Source organism: Rousettus aegyptiacus, unplaced genomic scaffold (genome assembly GCF_014176215.1).
Source record: "Rousettus aegyptiacus isolate mRouAeg1 unplaced genomic scaffold, mRouAeg1.p scaffold_m13_p_1, whole genome shotgun sequence".
Lineage (NCBI taxonomy): Eukaryota > Metazoa > Chordata > Mammalia > Chiroptera > Pteropodidae > Rousettus > Rousettus aegyptiacus.
This window is the reverse complement of record NW_023416284.1, coordinates 131217941-131237049: the sequence shown is the minus strand read 5'-3', so window position 1 is coordinate 131237049 and position 19109 is coordinate 131217941. Positions and strand designations below refer to the sequence as shown.

At 38.7% G+C, this 19109-nt stretch overlaps 1 protein-coding gene across 6 annotated transcripts in view; it reads left to right on the top strand.

Annotated features, from left to right (window-relative positions):
* Window positions 1-19109, top strand: part of BACH2 (BTB domain and CNC homolog 2) — a 306133-nt gene that overhangs the window by 45145 nt on the left and 241879 nt on the right. Inside the window, exon 1 of one of the 6 annotated variants that reach the window (XM_036220123.1) lies at window positions 16534-18459. The exons of the other annotated variants lie outside the window; for them this stretch is intronic. The gene's annotated coding sequence lies outside the window, so the exon portion shown is untranslated. Of the gene's footprint in view, window positions 1-16533; window positions 18460-19109 lie in introns of those variants that run through there. 6 annotated transcript variants of the gene reach the window in all.

Sequence of the window (19109 nt, the reverse complement as noted above, 5' to 3'; positions counted from 1 at the left end):
ACCAGATTAATGCAAATGTTTCTAACAGGAGACACTATTATGTATAATAGGAGGGGAACAGACCTGTCTGCTCAGGTTTCCTATAAACCTAAAACTGCTCTAAAAAAATAAAGTCTACTAAAAATACAAAAGTAAATTTAAAATAATAGATTGTAGGCAGCTACAACATAATATCCCAAAACGAAACAGAGCAAAAAACACTGGATGTAACTTCTATTATGTAATCTACCCCCACCCCTTGTATCTCTAGTTGTTTAAAAAAATTTTTTTCATTTATCTTACATTTTATCTTATCAACCTTTAGCTAATAATTGGAGGTTTAAAAAATAATAAAAAGCAAGTTTGGCAATGCTCTGTGGCTGACATTCCAAGTTGTGAGGGGCAGGTTGGGAGGAGGGGAGCCGCCCACCAAGTGACTGATAGGTTCCCATCTTCCTGCCCACATCTTGCCCTTCTTTTCCACTCACCCTGGCTTTAGCTGGGTTCACCTGGCTTTTGATAACAGACAAGAATTGAGGTGAAAATGAGGGCTAGTAGTTATTGTGCTTTTAGCATTGTGCTAAATATTTTGTTTTTGTAGATGTTTTAAACCTCACAACAATTCCCATTTTGTAGATGAGGAAATGGGACCATGGAGGAGAGAAGATCCATTCCCATACAATCTGACTGCAGTTGCCCGTACACTAACATGCATGTGTCTGACTCTCTGTTGAAACCTCTCCCCCAACCATCTGTATAGGAGTAGGTGAGAATGGGAGCCATTTGGAGAAGTTGGCCCAGCCCAGGTGCCATTTAAATGATCCCATTAGCAGGACTTGGTCGATGTTAGCTGTGGTAGATTCAAACCACCCCCGAAGACCAGTGGCTTCCGTTAAGAAGTGTCATCTCAGCACTTTTAATTCATTATTGGTACATTATCATATATATATTATTAAAGTGTATGTTATATAAGGACAATACATACATTTGATGAACTTTTGATTTCTAGCCTCATAGAGAAAAGTGATAGAGTTCAACTGTAATATCTATTTGGCTTTGGAAATAGTATTATATTTTAGCGAGATAAGATTTAGCTTCTTAATTATGTTTGGCTGGAGGCAATATTAATATTTGGTTAGTCTGCAAATGTTTATGATGCAGGAAACAGGGACTTGGTCCCTGGCAGGGTAAAGCAAATGCAGTACTCAGAGTTTACTCCAGCTAATCCGGTAAGTGGGTAATCTACATGGTGAGGATTAATTGTTGATTTTATGTAGTTATGATTTTGAAAGACAATTTGCTTTCTTATTTGTGATGAATATTTAAGATTTTTGAACTGCATCAAAACGTGTTTAATCTACGATTTCTTATAAGGGTCTAATAGAGTGAAGGATGAGAACAATTATTACTTTATCTGTGTTCTTTTTCTTAGTGTAATAATTTTGTAAAGCAGACAACAGCCAGGTATTTTAAAAATCCTGACTATTATAGATTTAATCCTAGACCAAAGCATTTTCAAAATGTTTGAAAAATTCATTTTCACATAAATTATATTTAAAATTTATATCATTTAAATTAAAAATCTTGAATATAGTTGGTTTACCTCCTTGAAACATAATTCTTCATATAATGTTAGGATTACTTTACAACCAACTTCTATATTTTTTATTAGGCAAAGTAAATTTTCAAAAAGATTAGCGTGTGCTAGGCTTTTTCATAAAAATTACACTATTGAAAAAAATCACAGTATTTTTCATTTAGGACAAAATGTTTTGAATTACATTTTTTTAACCTAGTATATAACTAGTACAAGTTGAATTTTTAAAGGTTAAGATGTACCTGTGACCTATAAGATTAATTTTTATGTTTTTATTTTACTTAGCAAGTCTGAAGTAGTAGAGGTTTGCCATGGGGATGATTGATATATTTGTTTTTCTAGTCATTTCTACTATTTGACTAATTTTATGTGGTGGTTTTTTTAAATTTTAAAAAATAGCCAGAAGATATAGGTATACAGATGCTTGTGTGTATGTGTACACACACGTATATTTATTTACTTTTTTATATTTATAACAAGGAAAAAAGTGTGACCTTTGATTTCACCAGAGATAACCATCATCTCTTAGTCATATAAAAATAAGGTCCATCTCTTAGTCATATAGGAAGGATTTGTATCTTAGTCATATAGCAATAGACATAAATATATGCATATTATCAGAGGTTATTGAAATACATAGTTTTTAAAGCAAAAAAGAGAATCATAATGCTTTGTAGAGTGGCTGTGTTCCTTTAATGTCTCACTGGGACCTTTCTGTAATCCTAGAGCCCTGCAGGACCTGGCTCAGGTTCACCCATGACATTTTCAGTTGATCTTTCTCTTGTTTTCTTTTCTAGTTGACCTTCAAACAAAAAGTTCATAGCCTCTTCTCAGCTGTTAATGTGATTTACTTATGTCTGGAAGTCAGAACTGTTGCTGAATTCATTGTTTTAAGAGGATTGAGGTTCTTGGTTTAATGCCAGGACATTCCCTGCTAACAGAAAACTAAATCCACTAACCTGTTTTAAAGATTACTGGGTTTATGGCTTATGGACATCTTAGATCCTAGGTCAAGAAGTTGTTAGGCTGTCCCTGGCACACTCCATATATATTGTGTTGTCTATTGATTGTAATCCAAGTATCATTATAGTATTGATCAACAAAGGCCCCAGTGACTTTCATTCAGGAGAATTTAGGGCACGAACTAACCTGCTGTCCCTTAGGCGTTAAAGACAGCATTCGAGTTAGTAGTTGTTTAACTTTGCAATTCTGATCTCATATAAAAATGTATGATTTTTCTTAATTTTCAGAATAGGAAATACAGTGTATGCTTTTTAGTGTTCTAAGGCTCACAGCAAGTACATTATTAAATATAAATGAAAAGAAGACACCCGATGAGCTCCACATATGGCTCTTACTTCCTTAAGATGGAAACATGTCATTTGTTATACTGTAAGAAAGAGCCATCTTGTCATAGAAAAACAAGATATAAGTATTAGTTTAATTAAGAGCAATTTACCAGAATTGTTGTCTAGTTAGCACCAATGGTTTGAAAGCCATCAGGAGCCTCTCTCAAGCAAGATCAAGCTCATTTCTTGAGATTCCTGTTTTTATGTCTTTACCACCCTCACTTTAGCTTCTTCCCACTAGGAAACAGTGGGAAGGCAGAGAAAGACTCTTAAAAATCAGCTCTTTAAGAATGAATTTTTTTCTTTATAGATATTAGTAACCTAAAAGTAGAGCTAGTTTAATAATTTTTAAAACATATAATTTTAGGTGGGCATCAGCAGTTGTGCTATTGTATATATATGCACATACTCTAAGAAATTTAATATTTTATCAAAAGGCACAATTCCAAAAAATGAAACCTACCAACTTGTTTCTATAGTAACCACTATTGAAATGTGTCTAGCAAGTGTGTGTCTTCCCATAATTTTTCTCTGAGAGTTTCAGGGAGTTCATTAAATTCTTTCCTAACATAGATAAGGGGGGTAGATAGGTAGGTAGATACATAGAGAAATTTTTTTTTCCAATGAGGATGTGAGATTTGTAATATTCACTTATATTTTTATAGAATATGACTTCATTAATTTGCATGAATATATTTGGCTAAGGGACAAGTCCATTGTTTTATAAATGTAGTTTAAACTAATCGTGCAACCAGGTAAGTGCTGATTACCAAAAAAAGAGATTGATTTTGCTTCCTAAATATTTTCTGGTATTTATATGTAGAAATGTGTTATTCAGTAAATGTTGATTTCTAGAATGATTGGTGTCCCTTTAAAATTAAAATTCATTTGGCCGGCCCTACAAGAGCCTACCCTACTGGAGGGGTTAACTCTTCTCCTTTACTCCTCTTCTACCATTGTCCTCGTTACCCCCAGGCCATGGGTCTAGCCATAATGGAGTTCTGACATGGGTTTAATTAACCCTCCTATCGGCCCTTTTTCTTGTCAAAGGTTGTCTGTGATAAGTACAATGGAAGTCACCACTTGTTTATTTAACGACTCAATGTTTCCTGACAAACAGGTTTATTCAGAAAAGCTGACTACAGTGCAACCAGCAGTACAGAAGGGATTCCTTTGCATTTTATATGTAAGATAAAATAAACTATTGCATTATTTTGAGAACTTTCCTACCACTCTTAAGGCTTGACTGTCACAAAGCAAGCAGATGTGGTTAGATATTCTTGTGATGTAAAATGTGTGCTCACTGAGGATAGTAATATTCTGGCAGAGCTCATGGCATTTATTTGGTTAAATTCAAAGGGAAGACATTTTGCAAGTTAAAGTGGCAGGAAATAGATTCTGAGGAAATAAAACTACAGTGAGCTCAACAATGGGGGCGTTTCATTTATACCACAAGGATGATGGAGAAGCCAGGAGGTAACTGAGCCTGTTAGACATAGTTATCTGTTAAGGAGGAATGAATATTTAACTTAAGTGCTTTTTCTCTGTATCATCAAGTTCTTTAGGCTCCTAAGATAAGGGCGTTGGTACTCCAGGGCCATGGGGAATGGCGTTGCACAGCTGCACAAACCTCATGGGCAGTGTCAGCACACGCGGTCTTCCATTTTAATCTGTAGTCTCAGCTGGTTAAAGAAGTGGTTGAACGGTGACAGGTTGACCGGTGACAGGTCCACCGTTCTGCCCAGGGAGCAGAGCTAGCATAGCTTCACAGAAGCCAAGGTCTTGCATTTTATGGATTCTCAGAGTCTCTCTTTTTCACTTGCTCCCTTCCTCTCCGTTTTCAGATTTTACCATCATAATCGTAATAGTCTCTTTAAGGGCCTCCCAGTTTCCACATATTGCCGCTTTGTTCATCTTCCGTGTTGCCAACCAGAATGATCTTTCTAAAGGCAAAACTGAGTCTTGTCATGACTTTGCTTAAAATCTTTCAGAGACTTCTCTTCTTAGCTGAACACATTCCTTTGCAAGGTATTTAATATCCCAGAATGTCTAGGACCTACATATTTTTCCATTTCTCCTTCCTTTCCTCCCTCTACTCCATCTGTGTTCTAGACAGACCTCTGGTTTTCCAATGTTGTGCTGAACGAATGACTTCTTTCTGGGTCTCACCTTGCACACCTGAGCTCTCCTCAAGCCTAGGCACATCTCTTTCCCTGTACTCTATTTTCTATTGGTTAGTTGATTTACCTTTCTCATTAGACTAAGCATCTCGAGGACTGTTTCTTGGATATGTTTGTTTATTCAGCTCCTAGCCCAGCCCCTGACATATGGTACTCAGTAAAAGTTTATTATATGAATGAATGGATGAATGATTTAGTGGTTATATCATACATAAAGCAAAAATGAAGGAGAAGCTACATTTAGTTAGGACATAAAATAGGCTTGAGTTGTAGTTAATACGGATTTCAGCAAGAGTGAGGCTGGCTGGTTATTCAGGGTGGTCTGCACAAGGACGTAGACCTGGGGGATATCCATTTGACAAAAAGTTTTATGATCAAATGTATGACAGATTAATTCATAACTGTGCTTTATGTATATTGACTCAATTCTCATAACCCTATGATGTAGTTAACTATTATCAGCTCCATTTTTACAGACAAAGACACTGAAAACAAAGATGTTAAGTGATTTATCTTTGAGGTACCTTGTGCAGGGAGCTGGGATTTGAACCCATGCAGTCAGACTCCAGCATCTGTGCTGATGTACCTTTCCAGAAATGCAACCAGCGTTTCTTGTGTTTACTTTACATAATTCTCATAGCAACTCTTGCAAATGAAGTGCATCCTGTGACTGAGTTGTCTTTATGTCTTGTGATCAGCTGTGATGTGTGCCCTGGTTGTTGTTGGAGGGCCAGCCCTTTACATAGGAAGGGGAGCCAGTGATGGACAAACGAAAATGACAAGAGCAAGCTGAGGTTTTGAGAGATTAAGTAACTTGTGCAAGGCCGCTCAAGTGAATGGCAACGGTGGAATTTGGAGCCCGGCTGCCCGTCTTCAAAACCATTCCGTGTCCCCTCTGACTTGTATGAACCCTATGTAGTCTGCACATCCTTTTACTACCACTCCTTCTTCAGAAAGTTATGGTATCCTAGACCAAGATATCTTTTTCTTTGCCTCATTTTGATTCTAAGGACCACTGTAGTCACCTTTTATGAACCTGGCTGTTACCCAAATGTTATGTGCATGGCTTTATTTAATCATAAACCGTCTTTTAGGATAGTTATGTAAACAGTTAAGTTCCTCTAATCATTTTACTACTTTCCACTTTAGAGAGTGAACTTTTTCTGACCAGACCCTGAATTCTAGAGAAATCTTTATTGAAGCTCTGTGACCAGACCAGAGCTTTTTCAGGCTAAGGTTTATGCAAAACATTTGCCTTCATGGAAAATTTGGTTCTTGCTCTCTTGGGTCTTAGTTCATGGAAACGTTCACAACTCAAGCAGCAGGTCTCAGCTATACATACAAGCATGGAAGGATAGCTTACGCTCTCCCCGTCGCCTCACAGCCCTACTGTATAGTTTCAGTAGTAGTCTTTGGAAGATGGTCTATACTTTGCACTCCTGAATCTGTTTATAAGGAAATGACAGTATTTTACAGCATTTGCACCACCACCGACTGAAGTGCTGATCCTTGATGTGTTTAGTTTTTACGTGTGCTCATCTCTACATCAAAAACAGAGGAAGCCACAGGAAATTGCCGCCTGTATTTCCAGGAAACGTAACTACCTCACTGGCTCTCCAATCCACACAGCCCAGAAGACCCCGGTGCAGGCACTGGCATCGCTGATGAAGGTGGTGATAAGCAGCCAGGGAGTGTTCTCATTCTGCCTCTCTGCCAGCAAAAGCCTGAAGAAGATAGGCTCTTCAGACCAACAGGAAAACTTTACATTTGTTCTTTAAACCCTCAGTCTCTGACTGTAAATGCTGTGGATGAAGTGAGGTATAATTCCAAACCAGAGGCTTGGTGATGCTCAGGTGTGGTGCCTCTTGCCTGGCCCAGCAGGGCGGTGGCTGGCGCTGTCTCTGACCACACAGAAATGAAGTGATCCTGGGAGAGTCCTCATGTTAGCCTGTTGTTGGCCTCGGGGAATGTATAGACGATGAAGTTATGCTGACAACTGACCATTCTCTAAAGGGTAATTATAATAATGACAATAGCTAATATTTATTGAGTGTTGACTGTGGTGTGCTAGACTTTATACTTAGGACTCTACATGTGTTGTTTAATTTAATCCTCACATAAACCCCAAGAGGGGCTTTATTATCCCAATTTTCAGATGAGGCACCTGGGACTCAGAGAGACCTTAATATCTTGTCCAGGATCACACAGCCAGTAGGGGATGCAAAATTCAAACCCAATCTAGGTAATTCCAAGCTGGCGCTAGAAATAGCCAAGTAGATTTTACTGGGCGTGGAGCTGGGCTGGCAGCCTGTGAGCACAGGTAGATGGAAGCAGACAAGATCCATCTGAGCAGGCTGAAGATGTGCATCCAGGGCAGGCTTTGGTGTCGAGCTGCCATCGTAACACTCTCACATTGGAAGAAAGGATTGGATCACAGTCCAGTAAAGACTTTGCCACAGGGAATTTATGTGTCTTTTGGTGCTTGCCAACATTGTGAGTGCAAGCTTCCATATACGGAAAGGTGGCTTCTCACCTCATCATGGTCCCAGCTTCCTAACAGAGCTCTCTTTTCTATTTTAGCCTATAAATTCAAATTGTGATTAAAACAGGTATGAGAAATTGATGTTGTTTCAGCTTCTCCGTGAAATGAAACAAATTCCCATTTAAGCATGAAATCTCGCATCTCACGGATCAAAGAGATGCTCCGGAAGGAAAGTACCCATAAATATTGGAGGCTTAATGAAGGCTGTCTATTTAATAATACCGCACATTATTGCAGAAAAATATAATTTGACTCCGAAGCACACCCTATTAATGCCGATAACACAGTGTAGGAAAATGAGGCCAGGAATTAATAAAAGATATCAAAAAGACCACTTACAGACTTGCTTGTAACAGTCCATAAATATAGTTTTGAACTTCTGGCAGGTATTGTGAAGATGGAAAGAGGAGTGTGGTGGAAATTGATTTCAAAACTCGAAAAGAGAAACGTTCTCTTAGAATTGTAGCAGAAAAGTAGTTTGCAGCTCTGCATAGGTGCTGGTCAGTGCTGGTTTAAAGCTGTTGCCATGCAGCCCTCTGTACACCTCTGTCTACATTCTGCTTATTTTTAGGATTAAAAATTCACATAATGTGGTTTATCATGTGTCTACTTCTGGATTATTTCAGGACTGATAATCTGGTTTATGTATTTTCCATGTCTTCATTTCTCTTTCCTTTGGGGCCTGTTGTTCATCTCCTGGACATTTCTTGTTAGCATTTCCGCTAAATGATAAGCAGGGAAAATAAAAATAAACACGGAACTCTAGCAATCATTTTGCTATTTACAGAGGTGATTTTAATGCTTTTCTAGTTAATGGGTATTTTAAGAGTGATCTCTTCATATTAGCTGACTAAACGAGCCCCTGACGGTCTTGGAGCTCATCTTGCCCCTCTGTATGTTTAGTGAACCCCACCTGGGCCACAGGTGAAGGCAGACAGTGGGGAGAGAGAGACCTTCAGAGGTAAATTTGGCCCTGTTATACAATTCAGGGCCACTCTTGTGAAAAAGTTGGAAGCTTGTATTCATTTTCCATGACTGCTACAACAAAGTACCACAACTTAGATGGCTCAAGCAACAAAAATTTATTTTCTCACAGTTATGGAGGCTGGAAGTCCTAGGTGTCAGCAGGGTTGATTTTTTTTCTTGAGGGCTCCTCTCCTTGACTTGTAAATGGCTGAAGATCATGTGATCTGGCCTCTGTGCATCTGTATCCTAATCTCCTCTTCTTATAAGAACACCAGTCATATTGGATCAGGGTTCACTGTACTGACCTCGTTTAACTTTAAATACCTCTTTAAAGCCCCTGTCTCCAAATACAGTTATGTTCTGAGGTTCTTGGAGTTAAGGCTTCAACAGATGAATTTTTGGGGTATACCATTCAGCCCATAAAAAGACAAGATGTTTGGGTTACCTGATTTCAATAATATATATTTCTTTCTTATCCAGTTATAAAGATTTGAAAGTTTTGCAGGATACCCTTGTTGTATATTTGTGGCCTGGAAAGGCTTGGACCATAAGTCTGGGTTTGCCCCGTGAGTGTGTGTGTGTGCACGCGTGCATGCATGTGCACACAAGTGCACGTGGTTTTTTCTCTTTTGGATCAAATATACTGAGTCTATTGCAAATTTGAAGATCAGTGCATTTCCTCCTATTCAGAAAATAATAATGCCTAGCTTTCACTAGAACTCTTTTTATCTCTAAGGCTCTCTTAAAATTGACTAATTAAGTAAAAATGGAGGCAGTCTGGCTAAATAGCCTCTCTTTGAGGCCCAGCCCAATGACAATACACAGTGATCTGCCATACCTTTGAAAACAGAAGCAACTAGAAATCTCTTATTATTGACTATAACAGCAAGCGGCATCTCTTATTATGTTTGGCAGCTGACATATCAAATTGCATTTTAGTTGGTTGTTATACATGAAATAGTAGGATATGAGTAGACTAAAAATGAGAATTTATAGCCCTGGGACATGGAATATCTGACATCTAGGGGTTGCCATGACAACTCATCAGGATGTTGCTTTGGAATCTTTTGGGTTAGGTTCTAGCCCATGGTCACTGGATGGAATTGGTGGGGGAATTGGTAATAGGATGTGAATTTTTTTGCTTTTACTAAGTGGTATTTGAATTTGCAGTTTGGTCACGTTGCTAAGGTCAAGTAGAAATGTCATTGGCAGAATATTTAAATTCTGCAGAACCTAGGCAAGGTCACATTTGTCAGCAAGAATATCCAGATGGAGTGGTCTGAGACCCAGCAGCTGAAAGACAGGATTTCCTGTCCTTGGCCAGTTGTTATAAAATACACAGTATCCCTTAATATATGTATACCCCTGATCAGTCAGATGTAAATGAAAATTCAGGAATTAAACCATATTTTATAATTGTCTTATGTTATGAAATTGCAACTCAGCATCCCTAAGAAAACAATTTGGCCACAAAGCAAACCACGGCTGCTTTCTAGTGTTCCATATCCTCCATCTCAGCCGGAAATGGCCTGCAGAGTGTGGAATTTGGGCCAGGGAAGGGAATTGGACTGAGTGAGGAAGGAAGCGGTTGGAAAATCGGGCACCACATTCCTCATCCATCATGTTGGCCTTGGCCACAAGTACCACGTCTCCCATGTGATAATGGGACGTGTTCCTCACCAGTGATGATCAGTGAAGCAGCCTAGAAACTGAAGAGCTCTGTTCTCAGGTCTGGTCTCAGTTCTGCCACTGTGTGATCTTGGACAAAACACACTTCAGCTCTGAGTTCCCTCTCGGAAATGAGGTGATTAAGTTTCCTCTACTGTCAAATTCTGCTATTTATCATCATGTGGGGCAGGGCCAGGTCGCCACATTGTGCTCTCCTCACTGAGTGAAACCTTCTATCGGTGGAAGGTTTTGTTCTACTGGGACAATGGTTCTAAAACCTTGATGCAAATTACAATCCCCTGGATAGCTTTAAAAGCCATGGATGCCTGGCTACCCCAATTCTGATTTGATTGGTATGTGACCTGGGCAATGGGATTTTTAAAAGCTCTCCAGATCATTATGATGTGCAATGGAGTTTGAACCAGTGGTTTAAGAACTCGGTCTGTAAGTTCACAGGTGTGTTGACTGCAAAATCACCTCTGTGGATTGAACTTGCTTTTTATTTCTCTGACCGTATCTCACCATCGTCCTCTTTTGCATTTTAGCCAGTGCGATTAATTTGTACTTAATTCCTCTCAGTTCATTACCTGACTTGGAATTCTACCTCAGTGTCACGTGATGATTGCTCCACAAAGATTGTTCTTAGGTTAAGGCTCCTGGAGTGATACTGGGAGATATCCTTGTAAGGCTTCAGCCTCGTTAGACTCTTATTTTCACTATGTGATGTGTTCCTTTTTAAATTGTTTTACCTTTTGAAACATTTTTATGATTTTAATATACGTCGCTTTTTTCTTCCAGGGACAAAACAAACACCCCTTCCATATAATGCTTTATAACAATAAACTACTTACGATTCTTTTCCCAAAATGGTTGACCATCAGATTTCACTACTGGAAGACAGCTAACATGTCTATAATGCCTTAATGGTTGATAAAATCTTCCAGATAGAAATATGGTAGAAAGTTAGAGAACATGTAAGGAAGAAATGACTCAGACTTTATCCTCAGAGAGTTTAGAAAAGTTAGATTAATTTAATCAACTGGAAAATCGAGTTGGATTTTAAAGGCATGTTAAAGTAGAAGGGTAAATTTGTTGACGCATTTGCAAATGTGCTTGATTAATCTGGAAATTCATTTTGTAGTAGGTCCTAGATCTTAAACGAGATCTTTAAGATAAGAGAGATGTTGTTTGATAGATAAGGGGGAGCAGGTAATTTGCAAATGGAACAACTTTTGCAAAAGCTGAAAGATAGAGAATGAAATATTGTAGGACAGTAGGGCAGCTAGGCTGACCTGAAACATGTAAACTGGATATGACAGGTAATGAGAAGAATTGCTCAGGAGGAGCTAGTTCTGGGAGATTTAAATTAAGAAAACTGGAAGAGCTGAAAAATATAGATGGTATATTAGAAAGAGCTGTTTTCCTTTGTGTGGTTGTTCAAGTACGACTGGTCTGTAATTGTGTTGGTATTATGGATCATGAACAAGGCAGGTCGTTCGGGTTGGTTATTATGTTTTTCTTGAGGGAAAAGCTTTTGAAATTCACTCTGCTCTTTTAGGTTTAAAATTTTCTCATTCTAATGTCTGGTCTACATCTTGCTGCTGTAATCCCCAAGCCAAGAGAGGGGGGGTTAGGATTCCTCTCTTTTGAAGTGCAAGGGTCAGAGCAGGCAGGGGGCTGTCACGGTTGTTGCTCTTTGTTCGGGAATTAGAACATGTGAGCCAGTGGTTCCACCCCTCATTTTGTGAGCTGTTTTCCTCCGATATTTCCTAATTTTTCCCATGACGTTTCAGCCTGTTCCTTCACAAGATCGTAAGGCCTGAAAGACTCCATTGTTTTACAGAAGTGCGAGCTTGTGCACATTTGCTGATCTGGCTGGCGGGGGTCTGAGTGTGGGTGGGACCCAACAGGAGGAGAATGGAGACTGGAGAATGTGTGGAGCATATTCCAGATAGTAGCAGACACTTCCTACTTATCAGGAGTATAGTCTTTTTCTTCATAGAAGGGGCTGTACTTTTAAATTATTTTTCACAAATTACAGTCTGCTCTGATGGACGGAAATAGGGTCATCCCGTTAGGCTAAGGAAAATTTCTTAACGGCAAATCAAATGGATGAAGGCCTTATCCAAACTTTACTTCATCTTCAGATAAATGCAAACTTTTGTTCTTGTGGCACACGCACACTCCTCGATGGCCTGCCCAGGATTTATGTGAGTTTTTGGCAGTTTTCAGTCCTGCATATTCTGCATGGGAAGTTTCAGTCAGTGCATACTTTTAGAGGGTACAAAATATTAATTATAGTAGGAGGAAAAATAAAAACTGCAATAAGAGAAAAACCCCAGCTAAACACTAAGTAGATTTTTGAGCAAAAGAAATTGGGCTTTAATGCTCATGATGTTTTACTTAAATAAGGTTAATATATTATCTTTATGTGAATTTTTAAGGAATTGGAATCTGTATTTGATTAATAGTATATGCCAGTAGCATACACTGCGTGTATATCTACCTCTGAAGTAACATTAATATTTTCAGTCAGATTTATAAAATTCCACATCATTTAAAAACGTTCTCAATGGTAGCAGTGACCTTGGGGCCTAGAGTCAGTGTTGTGAGTTGATTGCGCACATCTCTTTACAACACTGTGTTCAGTGAGTCCTACTGGCAGCTTGAAATCAGCTAGGTGGGAGTATTGACACCACGGATATCAGCAAGCTCTCGAAATCCAAACTCTGAACCATCAGAGTCTGTTTTTCAACATTCAGCAGCACACTACTGCCCAAAGTGAAATTCAGTAATGAAGAGTCCTTCTTCTGAGGCAAATAGTACAGTACTTCCACTCAACACAACAGCCAGCATGAACATTTTAAAATGTAAATCAGGCCTTGTGCCTCCTCTGCCTGGAAATCACCCTGTGGCTCCCTATCTCACTTGGAGTTAAAATCCCACTGTGACCTGAAAGCTATCCATGCTCAGGTTACCCTTGGCCCCTCTTTCCTTATCTCCACCATTCTCCTCCAGGCTCTCGCCTCTAGACCCTGGTTTCACCCTGTTTCTACAGCAAGGCTGAGGCCTGCTCCTGTTCTAGGTGCTTTTCTCTACAGCAGTGGATCTCAGACTTCAGTGTTTAGAGTCACCTTCAAAGCTTGTTAAAAGAATGTTGAGCCCCACCCCAGCATTTCCGAACCAGTAAGAAGTTTCTAGGTGATGCTCTGGTCCTGGGACCGACTTTGGGATCCACTGCTCCAACTCTCTTCCCCTTGGTTTACCTCTCACCTTCTTTGAGTCATTGATTCGCTTGCACCTCATCACCCACCCTAACCACCCTATTTAAAATTGCAGCCTTCCTTTTCTACCCCATTTCCAATTCCTCTGTCCCCTGTCAAATTATTATTTTCATTGTACCTATTGCCTTATAACAAAAATAACCTATTTATTATGTTTTGTATTTGTGTTTATTGTCTGTTTTCACCCACTAGATTTTACATTCTTGAAGGTAGGAGATTGTGTCTATTTTCTTCACTAATACATCCCAAATCTTTAGAACAGTGCCTGGCACATAGTAGGTACTCTATAAATATTGCTGAGTGAATTAGTAAATGAACAACATTGAGAATTGAATAATGTACCTCAGATTTGGGTCCCAACCTCTCCAATTCTAACTCACTAGAGAATCTTAAAACACTTTCTGCAATTTTGTTTCTCAGTTTAACTGCTTTTAGGATAATGAGAGGATAGTATCTACCCTTGGCTAAAGTTTGGGAATGACTTGGTGAACCTTAAGTAGCAGGCAGACTAAAATATTGCTCTTAGATTTACATTTTAACCTAAAAGCTCTAAGCCAGTGGTCTTCAAATCTGTTCTACAGAAGTTCCCTGAAGATAACTTGAGGGACCTTGCAAACATTTATTTTGTATTTTATTTTTGATATGTTTTAAACAGTTTTTTAGACCCATAATAAAAACACATGCACACTTACATATGTTACATATCAAATTTTAAAACATTGGGACCACCAATGCATTGAGTTGAACTATCAAGTTAACCTTGAAATTAAGTGTTTTCTGTTTTTTTGGCTGATATATCTGAACTTCTTACAAATGAGTCATTGACAAGGAAGTTCTATCCTGGTGTTTTTTAGATTCCAGCCTGATGAGAAATTGAACAAGCAAATTACTCCCGTTAAACTTTTTCTGCAGGCTCGGTTACCTGCCAGGCAGGGCTCAGGAGCCCATGTTGGGTGTGGTCTTCTGTGTGCGTCAGTGGCTGGTGAGTGAACACAGCACACATCACTTACAGACATATCTTGTTCTAGGGTCCTGTATACCCACTCTATATTTTTAAGGATGTTCCTTCACTGACTGTTAATGAAATCAAGTAGTTGTCAGATTATTATCATTAGTAATTAAAATTTGAAATTAAAAAAAAAATCTTTGCTGCATCTTTTCAAGCTTTCAGGTTAGTTTGAGGCATGTAATTCAATTACAAAATGAATTGCTAAAGAACTGTTACCATTTCCAATATAATTATCTCTTGCTGTTCCAATCCACTTATTTCCAGAATTCAAATACAGAAATTTCCCAAGGTGAGTGCCAATAGCAAAGGATACAGTGTAACTCCTGTTAATTCAGTTTCTGAATTTCAGATAGTATGAAAAATAGCAGACAGCCAGAGACTTATCTGAAAATTTATCTGAATCTGTTTGGTCCCTGAGTTTAAAGAGCTGGGATTCAGACAATGCATAGTTCCAGTAGGTACCGTGACTATCAGGATTTTCTTAATACAGTGCAATCAAATACAAACACACACTTATATCATGCACTGTATCAGTTTTAAAAGTCAGTAATAAGCCCTACTCGCTGCTTTCTCAAAAGTGCCACTGAACGTGCTATAGGAAATAGTTATACTTTATGGAACGTTTCGTACACATCCTTTCTCATCGGTCTGTTAATGCATTTAACACTTTGTTGTAGTTTGTTCTGTCTCGCACACTATAATCAAGCCCCATGAAAGGAAGAATTATGTCTCATTTGTGTCAGTGCCTAGCCTTGCCTGGCACATGGTGGGTACTCAGCACATGTTTATTAAATGACATTGCAGTCCACAGCAGAGGGAAGCAAGAATGAAAGGAATGATGCAGCCTGGTATTAAATACACAATCAGTAACTTTCACACTAAGCACACATTTTAGCACCGAAAAATACATTCGATAGTTCCATGATTCCTTCTCCTTCATCCTTCATGTACAATCATCTTAAGTTTTCTGAGTTCTTTCAAGAAATGCCTTTTGACACTGACCCTTGCATGCCATCCTACTTCCATGCCAGGCCTACGGGCCTAGTCTCTTATCCTTCTCTTCATCCCTTGCCCGGACTGTGGGTCTCTTCCATCTAGACCCAGTCCTCCCTCTACTTCTCATAGCATTGATATATTTGCGTCCTCGTAAAACATATATCAGCAAGTCCTTTGGCCTATACTTCCTGTAGAAAAACATGTCAACCTGTGCTGTCCAAAAAAGTATCCACTAGGCTCACGTAGCTATTGAGCTTTTAAAATATGATAAGTGCAAATTAAGATGTATTACAGGTATAAAACCCACACCCTATTTTATTTTAAAGAGTTGGTTTGAAAAAAAGTGTAAAATATCTCAATAATTTTTATATTGATTACATGTTCAAATGGTAGTTTTTAAATATATTGGGTTAAATAACATCATTAAAATTAATTTCTCCTGTTTCTTTTTACCTTTTCACTGTGGCTACTAGAAAATTTGAAATTATGTGTATGGTTCAGAAATTATATTTCTCCTGGTCAGTGCTGGTCTAAACTGTATCATGACATTTAAAGTTTCTTATAAACTGGCCTCAATTTACCTCTTCAGTCTCATACACCAGCCCTTCTTGCCCACCTCAGAACTTTTCATAACCCCCAGAACTCAGCAGGCATATTTATACTTAGGGCTCTTTTTCCTGAGATGTTCTTCTTTTTCTTTGGTAGCTGTATAATCTCACTCAGATTTTTAGAACCCAACTTAAATGTCCCACGCTGGTAAAGTTATACCTCATTTCCTCAGACAGAATTAGCTACTTCTTCCCTTAGCAAGCTCTTACTCTCTCCATTATTGTGCTTACCTTGCTGTTCTACCATTAGGTGTCTTCTAACTAGGCTTCTCAAGGGGAAAGGCTGCACCTTACTCCTCTGATGACCAGTGGTCATCAGAGGAGTAAGGTGCAGCCTTTCCCCTTGAGACCTTTAATTGACATTTATTAAATTATTGTATACGAATTAATTTCATCCTACTTCACACACTGCTATTTTTACATGTATCCTGCCTTGATCATCTGAACTATTGGCCATGATAAAAATTGAATGCTGAGGTGCACAGCACTGGACCTCTTAGCCATAACCCCAGGTGCATTTTTTTGTATTCAATAAAATGGCCCCTTTGTTCTCCCTAATTGACTTATAGCAATTAAAAAATTATACGTTTTAATTTATGAAATCTATGGATATCGTGCAGACTGAGAATATAAAATGACTGAGAGTATAAAATTACCACTTTTACTTATTTTGTTTACAGAGATTTCATATAAGCTTTTGTTTGATTGAAGATTCTACTTCTAAGCAAGTTTGAAATCCTCTATTCTAATCTTAAATTTCATTTACATTTCCATTCCAAAGATTTCATTTGGTTTTGATGAGGTGATTGCTAATATCATGTGAGTTCACAAAGAGCAAGACTTCTCAACTCTGGCTGCAGGATAGATACAACTGGGCAGCTTTCAAAAATACTAATGCCCAGACCCACACCATGGATCCTGGTATAACTATCCTGGGGCTGGAGGGCCTAGGCACTAGCACTTACGAAAAGCATAAATATCTTTTAATAAATTGATTCTACCATGCTTAAAGAAGCAGGTAAACTATGAAAATGTTGAATTTTAATTGATCTTTTTCTTTCTTTTTATTATGATATTGTAGGTAAAAGTAATATTGCATTTGCACTATGATTTTGGGGTCAAAAACTGCATTTAATTGAATCCATCTTCTATATAGTTTCCCAAGTCTTCTGAAATTAAAAGTTCTCCTTTTTTTGTTATTCTCCAAAATTCTATTTGCAGCAGAATTTTAATGTCCCTTAATGAGCTATTTCTGTAGCTAACAAAAGACATATTTCAGATTATGGACTGACAAGGGCAGTGGGTACAAAAAGTTTGCACAGGTAATGTGGTCTTCCTGGCATCCTTGTTAGCCTGAATAAATAGTACTGTCCTGACAGAACCACCTAGCTCTGCCACGTTGATAAAATCTGACATTCTGCTCAATCATTTTTTAATGTTATCCTTCCTTTTGTTCTTGGTATGTAAAAAACTGGCCTTTTTTTTTTTTTTTTAAGGTATGGGAAAGGATTCACTTTAATTTCTTAATTCTGTAAGATGGCCTGGTAATGCTCACATAATTCTTGTAGGGACAGGATGAAAAATTATCTAAATTCCATTTATCAAATGTCTCTTCATATATTTTTAAGAAGTTGTAAAAGTATCTGAAATCCTATAAAGGGGAAGATCTGGGATAAATATTTTGGGGCATTGTAAGAAAATCCTTTGAATGGCGTGTTCCATGTCATTACTGTATATTACTACAATTCAGATGTAAATAAACATAGCTTTTGCAAATTATCCATTTGTCGAAAATGGCTGTGTGCTCTTATTCTTCTACAGTGACATCTCTTTCAGTTTGGACTCTTTGGGGAAAAAAAAGAAAGAAAACTTAAAAACACTTAAGAATGAATTGTTTAGGGCAGAAAAAAAGAGTCGAATCCTTTAGTTGACTTGGTTGTTTGCAGTTGGTGTGTCATCTGTGTGAGGCTGATGTCATGCAGATTGAATGCAGAGGCAGATTTAGGGGTGTGTGTGTGTGTGTGTGTGTGTGCGTGTGTGTGTGTGTGTGTTTTAAAGCCCCATGCCCGCCCAGAATATGAAGTGAGTGTGAAGGGCACCACAACCACCCCTGAATCTGTCAAGAATGTACCTATTTTTAACAGGCTGGATCAAGTGTCAGCACTCGATAGGAGATGAGGAAGGGGGTTGAGACCGTGCTGTTCCGTGGATGGTAAACGGCCCTCTGGCGTGTTTACAGTACAGCTGTGCATTCTTAATGGCTCTGCTGCTGCCATGCCAGGTAAAGTTTTCTTTGCACGTGATGAATGGCAGAGAATTCTTTAACACAGGGAACCAAAGGAGCTAGGAGGGAGAAAGGGGAAGGGAAGAACAGAAAAGAGAGAGAAAAAGAAGCACGCAGCTCCAGAGGGAGATAGTCTGTGCTTTGCAGTTGCTTGTGTGGATAGAAACCAGATGGTAAGCTGGAACACCCGCTTGGCTATCTGAGGAGCCAAACATATGGTTAATGGTCGGGAGAAATAGCTTTCAGAGCCAGGGCTTTGCTGACTGCTTCATATTACAGATTGTTACAGTGTGTCATTACATTGCCAACCTAAGTGCTTAATACCCACTGCGGGCGCTGGGCATACACTTACAAGAAGGACTTTTAGCTCTTTGCTGGCTCTGAATGCAGAAATGACATCATAGGGAGGGCTTAAAATGTCTGGTGTTGGGAGGTAGGGAGAAGGATAATTTTGTAGTGGAAACAAGATTTTTTTTTTCTAACAAGCCAAGCCTTCGCTCCATTGAACTCTACTGTGTTTCTGAGAACCTTTTTATTTGAGTCTCTCTCTCTCTCTCTCTCTTTCTCTCTCTCTCTCTCTCTCTCTCTCTCTCTCTCACACACACACACACACACACACACACACACACACGCGCACGCACGCGTTT